At 42.9% G+C, this 9,380-nt stretch overlaps 1 long non-coding RNA gene across 1 annotated transcript; it reads left to right on the forward strand.

The window, feature by feature from the left end:
* The first annotated feature begins 4,379 nt into the window (after nt 1-4,379).
* Nucleotides 4,380-9,137, forward strand: LOC148052103 (uncharacterized). The gene is made up of 3 exons (XR_015698607.1): nt 4,380-4,414; nt 7,450-7,667; nt 8,844-9,137. It is a non-coding gene; the product is annotated as an uncharacterized LOC148052103 (long non-coding RNA).
* The last annotated feature ends 243 nt before the right edge of the window (nt 9,138-9,380 follow it).

A 9,380-nucleotide genomic window follows, 5' to 3' on the forward strand; every position in this document is an offset into this window, starting at 1 on the left:
CTAAGAAGTAAGAGGAAGAAGGGAGAAAAAAAGATGGAATAGCAAGATTTAACTTTAGCTCAGGAAACTGGTTAGAGCATAGGTGTGCTCTTTAGCATGGGAGTGGCTCTTGCAGAGCTTGTGGTTCAGCACTAAGAGTTGGGTGAAACCTTTGGTCCTTTTAGGTGAAGAAGAGCTTTGCTATTCTAAATAAAGCCAGGACTTCACCCTGGAAATCTTGAATGCAACTCTTAGCTCTTCTACGGATTGGATGTTGCAAGAGTTAGGACAAAGTGAGGAATATTTATTTCTGTGATTCATCTCTACCATCCAAAAACCTCATGATATTTCTACCTTATACTAATGTTGCTTTATATACCTTTTTTTCCACATGAGGAAACACCCAATTCTCACATGGTGGCCCAAGACTCAGGCACCTGAAGTGAGGTGAAGCAGGACAGAAGTGGGCCACAGAGCCAACAAGGGAAGTGAATGAGACTTCACGGCTGAGCCACAGCAGCAAGCTGAGTGATGGCAGTGGGTGCTTGGCTAAATCATCACAGATGCTCCCAAGGCAGTGTTGGCAGAGAGCAAACAGTAATTAATAATGGCTGTTAAATGCAGATATTTCATACCTCTCAACCTTGAAAAAATGGGGAGAAGGATTTTTGCAAAATACTTCCTTTTCTGTCACTCTCACATTACATGTTCAGTACATCCTCTTCCTAAACCCAGCTGTCATTCAGCCATCCTGAGGCTTCCCAAACCATTCACTTCAAGATTTCTGACTGAAATGGCTGTAAATATCACAGTCCGCATGTTATTAGTTAGTTCCATGCCCATGATACGATGGGGGGATCTGTGAGACAACAGAGGTTGTGTGGAAAGCCACACAGAGAACCCCAGAAACCCCCCTGCCACTTGCTATAATCAGTGTAGGTGCCACTTTTTGGGGTTCATCTTATTTGCCCAGGCCAACCTCCAGATATCTTTGATGACAAATCAAGATTTCCTAAGCTTCCTTGCTCAACTTCATCATAATTTCACACTTACTACATCCACATAGCCCATAAACAAAAAGTTAAAAAGAACATACTGCATTTAGGCGTTGCAGATAGGTACAGTGATGGTTGGCTGGAGTAGTTCTGCCATGAATGCCAACTGTCCTGCCTTCTGATACAGTGGAGGTGCAAGACATAATAGGGACAGTATGATGGTGCAAAAAAAATGGTCACAGCCAAGTTCTCCCTTCAACCTGAGGCATGTGGTATTTGAATGAAAGTGTTCCCTGGTGCCAATGTCATTTTTAAAAAATTTAAACTATAAATTTCAAATCTGTAACTGGATTTAGAGCGGCTCATGTATGGGTTGAACAAAAAATGTCTAATTTTCAATGATTTAGAAAAATAGTGCAGTCCGCACAGTGTGGGAGCAGAGGTGGAAACCCAAGCCCTGTTTTGAGCTAGGGTGCCATGCGGTGTGGAACACATCAGGTTGAAATGAGGGCACGTTCTGGGAAGGGGAACCTGTATTTGGAAATCATCAAGGGCCATCAGAGAAACTAGTGCTGTCCAGCATAAATTTGCCTGAATTTTGTTCCAACCTCCTTACTATTTCAGTATCCAAATGCCTGCAGTGTGTATAAAAACATTTGTACTCCAGGCTGTAGGTTCAAAACATCAGACTTGACCGAAGGCACAACTGAAAGGGACAAAGAGATGCATATTGCTGCTGCTTTGACATGATTTTATCAGCACATTTGTGGTCAGTGTCCTGTCTGCATGTTTCCATGATACAGAGGGGGTGCCTGGGGGCAGCAACAACCCTCAGACATTTTTTTAATCCCTTACTCTTAAATGCATGTAGGCCAAAATCCTTTGTTAGAGTCCTCTGGGTGAATAGCTATAGGTGAGTTAATACAAACAATAATAACGATCACAAGCATATGTATCAGCAGTGGTACAGACTAGCCTTGTGTTTCTGTACTTGAGAAGGAGAAGCACATCCAACATATTCAGCCCTTGGCTGCCCCAAAGCATTTTCTTGTGCTGTTGGGAAGATGGGAGTACTCTGTGTTTCTGGAAAGGGGATTACTCAGTGGAGCTAAACACCTCTAACCTCTTGTTACTGCCTGCCACAAACTTAACCAAACCTAACAGAAAGCAGGAAGCTGTCCTGCTGTAACCACGGACAGCAGTCTGGCATAACCCACACGGACCACGCACCCAGGCAGGGACAGGGCTGCTCACCGTGAATTGGGTACGTCCCAATCCCACCTGGGCCAGTTCTGGCATCAGAAAAGAAGTTCAGTCCCAAAGCAAGCCACGAGGCTCATCATTCGTCAGCACAACGGCACTGATGCCACTGCAGAATAGCAGGAAAGACTCTATCCCCACGTACTTTTAAATCATCAAGCTAGTAAGTACCCTGGCTTATAAGATGTAATCTTTTAAATGCAGTATGGATTTCTTCCCTGAATTATGCATGATAACATCTTTAGTCATGAGATTTGTATTTTTTTACTGAAAGAGCTGTCTTTTGATGGTGGTGGCAGTAATCACTGTGTTTTACAATTCGGCAGGCTGGCCCAGTGAAGGCTCCCTATTGCTAGACAATCTCTGCTACCTTTGTAGGAGCCCTGGGCCCTAGGATGGTGCCAGAGCATCTTCAGGAGATGGGAGGCTGTTAACGCACTGGTTCAACAAGCTGATACTGGTCTCCAAGCAAAAGTAGCCAAATCTCTTGTTGAGAGAGATCAACAGGGGAAAAGGGAATGAATACTAGCATTTCAAAGGTGACTGGACAAATTCAGATCAAATCTGGTCACATGCAGTTCCCATCTGGGGCTCGCTGATTGCTCAGGGGTGTATGGGGACCACACGTTACACAAGAGGCAATGGGCACAAATTAAAACAGATACATGAAATTCCATCTGAACACAAGAAAACACTTTTTAACTGTGAGGGTGGTCAAACACTAAAACAGGGTGCCCAGAGAGGCTGTGGGGTCTCCATCCCTGCAGATATTCAAAACCCAGCTGGACATAGCCCTGGGCAACCTGCTCTAGCTGACCTGGCCTGAGCAGAGGGGATGGACAAGATGATCTCAAGATCCTTTCCAACATCATCCATTCTGTGATTCTGTTTTCTGTTTCCTGTTTCTTATACGTGTTTCTGACAGTTTTACTGGTCGTTTTGCAGAAAGCAGTGCAATAATATCAATATTTAGCTCTTTTGCAGCATTTTTCACTCCTTGATCTGCAATGCCTTTCATGATGTTTGTAGTTCATCATCCCTTTTTAACAGATAGGGAACTGGGGCAGCCAGAAAATAAGTGATTTGCTTAAAGACCTTCAGGAAGATAGGGGCAGAGAGACCAAATTTCCTGAGTGTCACCTGCCATTCCTGCACCGGCACTGCAACTGCGACGCCTATGCAACTGCGACGCCTATGCAATTGGTATTTCGAGAGAGATGCCTGATGTATCCAGCACACAGTGAGAGCAGAGGCTGAAGGCGCTGGATGCAGCACTCTATCCACGGATGCGGCCCTTGGACTGTAAATCACAGCAAAGGAGAAATGCTTCTGTGCTTTGCCAGGGAGACAATGGTGCAGGCAGCTCTGCTCCGGTGAGCTCAGCTGAACCACAAACAAGCAAGCTGGTGCTTTGATGAAGGCGGATTCACAACTGGTAAAAACAGTCTTTACCCGCCAGTGCTTCAAGCTACAGGTCTAGTTTCTGTGTATCACATGATATTTTTTTTTTTTCCAGTGCTTCTACTGCAAGTCTCAGATTTGGCCAAGTTGCAACACATAACAACAGAAACATTCTTTCTTAATAGTACTATTATTACCAATCCTTAGAGATTGATGTTTCTAATATCACAAAAATTCCTTAACTAAAGCTCACATTGCTGTGATATTGCATCTCAATGTATTTTGATCTATTGACAAGTACTCCTTTATAAAAAAAATAACTTTCTGATTTTTCTCGTGAATATTGAAAATGAGACAGAAGAGCAGATGTACGTGCATGTCTACAGACACACAAGCACAGAGCCCTCACTTTAAGTACTTGCTTAAATCCCAGATCCTGACAAACAGGAACAATCTGCTTGTTACTTTTTTGGTGAGCTGAATAAATACATGTACTGTGTTTGCATGGAATAGAGGAAGCAGGCAATGGCCATTTATGGACGATTAGTCACAGCCATGTATTCTTTATTTCCTATTTATGGGTGATACAGTGGGCTGAATTTTAATCAGCTCTCACTATGGTGGGTTCTCATGTTTCTGCTTTCAGCAGTTAACACTTTAGAGATACCAGAAAAGGAAAATGAGTAGAATAGCTGTGGACTGAGATCACACTCTGGTTTTAGCGATGACTTTGCTTACTGCCTTCAGAGAATGTCTCGTGAGTGTGGGCTTCTAGGAAGGTAAGTCACTTGGAAATGGGTGCAGTTAATGATAACATCACATAACAGTCAGTAGAAAAGAGAGCTGAGTTCAACTAAAACCAAATCTGAACCCAGCTTTTCACTGTCTCTACCTAATACAATTATTAAAACTAATGCAAAACAGGGAACAAAATGCTATCACTGGCATGCAGGGAACATTCCTATTTGGAAGTGCTTTATAGCCGCCCAAGTGAGACAGTCATAAGCAAGTGGAAGTCATAAGCAAGTGGAAAACGGAGGCTCCAGTCTTGTGCCCCTCTGAGTCTTGTGCCCCTCCGACAGCAGGAGCATCTACAAAGGAACATGGGGGTTTAATGTTTTCTGAACTTGTTACTTGGTAGACGAAGCTGGCTTCTGTTAATGGTCAGAACTGGGAGCTACCCCTGCCTGGAGGGGTAAAGCTGCTGAACTCTGATTCTGGTACGGTTGTAGCTTGAAAGATTGGCAGAGCAAGTGCTGTAAGACTTCAGGTAGAGCTCAGCAAGGCTCATTTAGGATTACTGCAGGAATGGGTCCTTCATTGTTCCTTGTTTTTTAACTTAAATATGCAGTACGGCAGAATGCTCTTCAGCAGAGATGCAATCTTTGTTCAAGGAGTGGAGAGAAGAATAATTAACAGAGCCCTTACCTCTTCTCCTTGGATGATGCTCAGTTTGACCTTTACAGTACTAAAGTGTTATTAAGATAAGAATCATGTACTGAATCCTGACCTCAGTTACACCATGGTACATCTGAATTTGGAGTCAGACCACTAAAGTAATTAGAATTGACTGGGACTTAGACTGGTGCATGCGGTATTTGATATTTCTGGCATTTATATTCAAGGCAGTCAGTGGGATCCATTACATCACCCCACACCTGACCTATGCACGCCACACACAATGTGTTTATTACGCATGGTACTAATCGCACGGTGGGTGATTAAAATGGAGAGCATTTTAAAAGTCAAATTGGCCTTTTACATCACATAATTTAGGATGGGGGCCAGATTGCTCTGGATGATTTAGATACCTAACTCAATCAATGAGTATAAGACATCGAAATGCCTTTGGAAAAAAACCTGCAGTCCCTAATCTTTAAATTTCATCTTTAATTTTGGAGTGAAATTGGTGCTTAGAAAATATAGCTCAGGGAGAGCAGGGAAAGAAGAGTCCAGTGAGCAAAACTGAAATCTCGCAGAGCCAGGAACTGTCGTCAGCCGAAGAGGAGATGGGAAATTAGCACGCAGCTCAGGCTGGCTCGCTCACAGGAATACATTGACAAAGTCAATGCAGGGAGATGACGCCATCCAGCCCCTAAAAACCTACAGTCCTTTAATATGAGGGCCCCTGGGTGACAGATACTTTTTCAGGCATTAAGACTCTGGCAGCCCAACCAAAGTACAAGATCAAGAAAGTAAATTTGAAGGAGTTACTTTATTACAGATAACACTGCCTTTTCCAGATAGCCACGCTTCAGTTAAGCCCACCGAACCAAACACCACGTTGCAATTCAGTCGGGAAAAGCAGCTTGCCCTAAGATATGATACAGGACAAGCAAAATTAATAATTTTGAGACGTATCATCATAGGAGGAATTTTTTTCTTCATTTTATCAGGACTCTCGAGATTCTCCTCCTGGGCTACTATTTAAAGTCCAACTTTGTTCGTGCTGCTTGGATCCAGTTTTAATACCCTAGCATAAAAACAGACCTCGGAAAAGAAAGCAGCATTATATTCTGCCATATGCAGTGGGCAAAGTGGAGAAGAGCCACTTCACCAATGGCTGTTACTCAATGATGGGAAAAATTTAAGTGATTTTCATGAAATGAGGATTTAGCCCACAAAGAGGCTTGGGGACAGGGAGACTATTTAGAGATTCAGAGGCAAAATGATAGATCCTTGCTCTGAAGTCAGCCATAGACTGCAGAAAACCACTCTGAAATTACTCACTGGCTTCAGGTTATCCTTGTGTTGGGATGGGGATGCTTCTCCTGTCTCTTCTGGGGCTAGTGAAAGATCTCAGTCTTCAGAGCTGCCAGTACTCCAGCACTGGAGGTGTGTGTAAGTTGTGGCAAATAAGAAAGGATTTACAGAGCAAGAAGTGCTGTGCGAATACAGTGATGGGAGATAATAAAGAGTTTCCTCCTGGATGCACAAATGCTTTTGGGGTTTCTCAGGGTCTTAACTGCTAGCCCAGTTTGAGAAAAGAAGAACATTGCTTGTTTGGGTGCGTATATCTGAGTGTTCATCCAAGAGCACACACACATGTGCATGGGCAGTCTGGTGTTAACAAAAGATTTCTGTTAATCCCCAGACATGGCCAGTTTGTCCTCTGCTACACCTAGAAAGTGTGAACAGCATGGAAATGAAGATCTACTCCTCATGAGTAATAATTTAGCTCTTTTCTGCTGTAAAGATGATTATTGAAGCTGCCTTCACAATTTCCAAGTCCAATTCTTTTTTATTTTATTAGGAATTAAACTTTCAGATCCTACATGTGGCTTTGAAAATCTCAGTTTGTAGGTCAGAAACACCACAGAGATTTGTAACAACTTACTCCTTTGTCCACGGACACAGATCGATGGAGTGGGACTCAAACGATGGATGCAGGCCAATGACCAATACTTTGTACCTTCCAAGCCCTGGGACCACAACACAATGTATGTGGGAACCACAGCAGAGGATCCAGGTGGCAGAACATGCACAGGCCAGTCTTACTGCATGAAAGCTTCATCCAGTTGCTCTTGTAACCCCATGGCTTCCAGAGAATACCATAGTAGAGCAGTGATTTGATCTTCAAGGGCTGGACCATGCAAGATGCAAAGCAAGCCAGCACAATTCCTCTTCAACACTCAAGCAAATGAATATTAAATTCAAGTGCATATTTGATTGCCCAGCTTGGGGGGCAGAGGGCTCAACAATGGGGGATGATGGAGACAGCCATTACAGCACTAGCCTGGGCTGTGAGGATCCTTATACTAATTTCCTTGTCTGACCTCTAAAGTAAATCTTTTTCTTTTTTTTTTTTTTCCAGTTTCTATCTAGATCAATGTTCAGAGACATTAAAACTAGTGAAGAATAGACTAAAACTTGAGCTAGAGTCCAAGCCAACAGGTCAATGAAGACATAGTTCAAGACGGCAGCATCATTCAATCACCTGTGCCTATGTGTCAGCTGAAAAGGAGTCAGAGAAGGATTGTGCCTTCAGTCTGCTGGGTTTTGTCCTCCATCAGGCCTTTGCAAGTCACGGCAGTAAGTGTGGTCCCCAAACCCCAACAGTTTAGAAGACAAAGCTATTCCCAGGGTGTCTTTTTGGAAGCAGCAAAGTTGCAGCTTTAGATTGATGTTCATTTTTATTTTGTGATCATAGCTAATTAAAAGAAATTAATAGAAACATAGCCAGATCCAAAACTTTATTAGAAAAGAAGCATTGTAGTTTAATTATGCCACTATGTTGTGTATGACACAAAGCCCACTGAAATCTGAATACTTGATGATCTCTGGAATTTGACTAAGAGCTCTTCGGCCTTAGGGAGAAACTTGACAATTACTAATCTACATATGCTGACAATCTCTACATATCAGGGGCCCCATGAGGGTCTTTAATTGCTCTGTAAACTTCAAACTGGAGTGTTCTTCAGTAGGAAAAAACAAGATGCTGCATTCAAGCTAAAGAAGAGTGGTAGTTGACATGTTTATTAAATACCCCCAGGCCCCGAAGGATTGCAGGGCGGAAGGTTCTCTGGGTAGAAGTTATAAACGCAGCATCACATTTATTCAAGACAGAACAATTATGCGTGAATGCTCAGGTGCAACTACGGCACGATGGATCCAGGAAAACTTTCTGCAAAAGCGCTTCCACAATTCCAAACCGTGTTTCTGTTCTCTCGCTTACACAGCCCTTTTTGCCGTGTTTGCTTGAGTTTTACAACTGCCCGTATGAAAAGTCCGCATGATTTGAATGGAAGTGGGCAGTGGATTTTATAAGGTGCAGACCTGAGCTTTTTCAAAAGCAAAATCTGTGATGTTTGCCTTATTAGTGCATAATTGTAGGCAGTGAGTTTTGTCCACGTTTCTGACAGGGGAGGGACTTCTGTCCTCCAAGATACCTTCAATATAAGACTTGAATTTATGCCAGAAATTTTAGTAGGTCTGGCTCAAAATGTAGCTGCAGGAAAACCGATCGTTTCATAGGAGAACTGATAGCTTCATATTCCTTCCCTTTAATTTAGTTTGACACAAGCTCACACTCTGATGATTAAGGTTACTTGTGTGTTATGGACAGTGCAGAAGGTTATTCTGGCTCATTCTCCTGTTGCTGTATTGACTTGATGATGTCGGCTTTGACGTTTACCTTGTACATTGTTAACAGAATCGCCAAGCAAATTCTGATCACTTCATTTCTCATGTTATTTCTTTGTATTTCAGGAATGTCTAGAGCTATCCTCCTGCTGCTGTGAGGGTTCACTACCCCTACCAAACTGGCCACAGCGCACAGAGACAGAAATAACACTAACCCCTCCAGAAGCCGTCTGACACAGCAGCGCTGGTCTTGGCGAGTGGTTTTACAAAGTGCTTTATCATTTCTGGGGAGCAGAAGGAATAGACAGAGCTTGGACTGCACCCCGATGGGGCGTGCAGCACTCGCCATTAGGGGAACTCCTTGCCTTGCAATGAAGTTGATCAGGAAATAACTGGAGGGAATAAATCTGGAAACTCCCAGTGCCAGCTTCATTCTGGGCTCTAACAACACAATCCAAACCTTTGAATTTGGGGAGGGAGAGTGTTATCGACGCAACACGTTAAACAACCTTAACTCCAGTGAGCAATGGCACCACTATAACACTTGTTTATTAGCAAAATGCATCTGATCTCAAAGGCCTGCATGACAAGTTCATTACATATCAATTTAATTAGCTGATTTACATTTAATTTACATTTCAATTAATGTCTTTAGCAACAAAA

This window comes from Nipponia nippon, unplaced genomic scaffold (genome assembly GCF_047370975.1).
Source record: "Nipponia nippon isolate SJK-2023a ecotype South Korea unplaced genomic scaffold, ASM4737097v1 scaffold_5, whole genome shotgun sequence".
NCBI classification, from domain to species: domain Eukaryota; kingdom Metazoa; phylum Chordata; class Aves; order Pelecaniformes; family Threskiornithidae; genus Nipponia; species Nipponia nippon.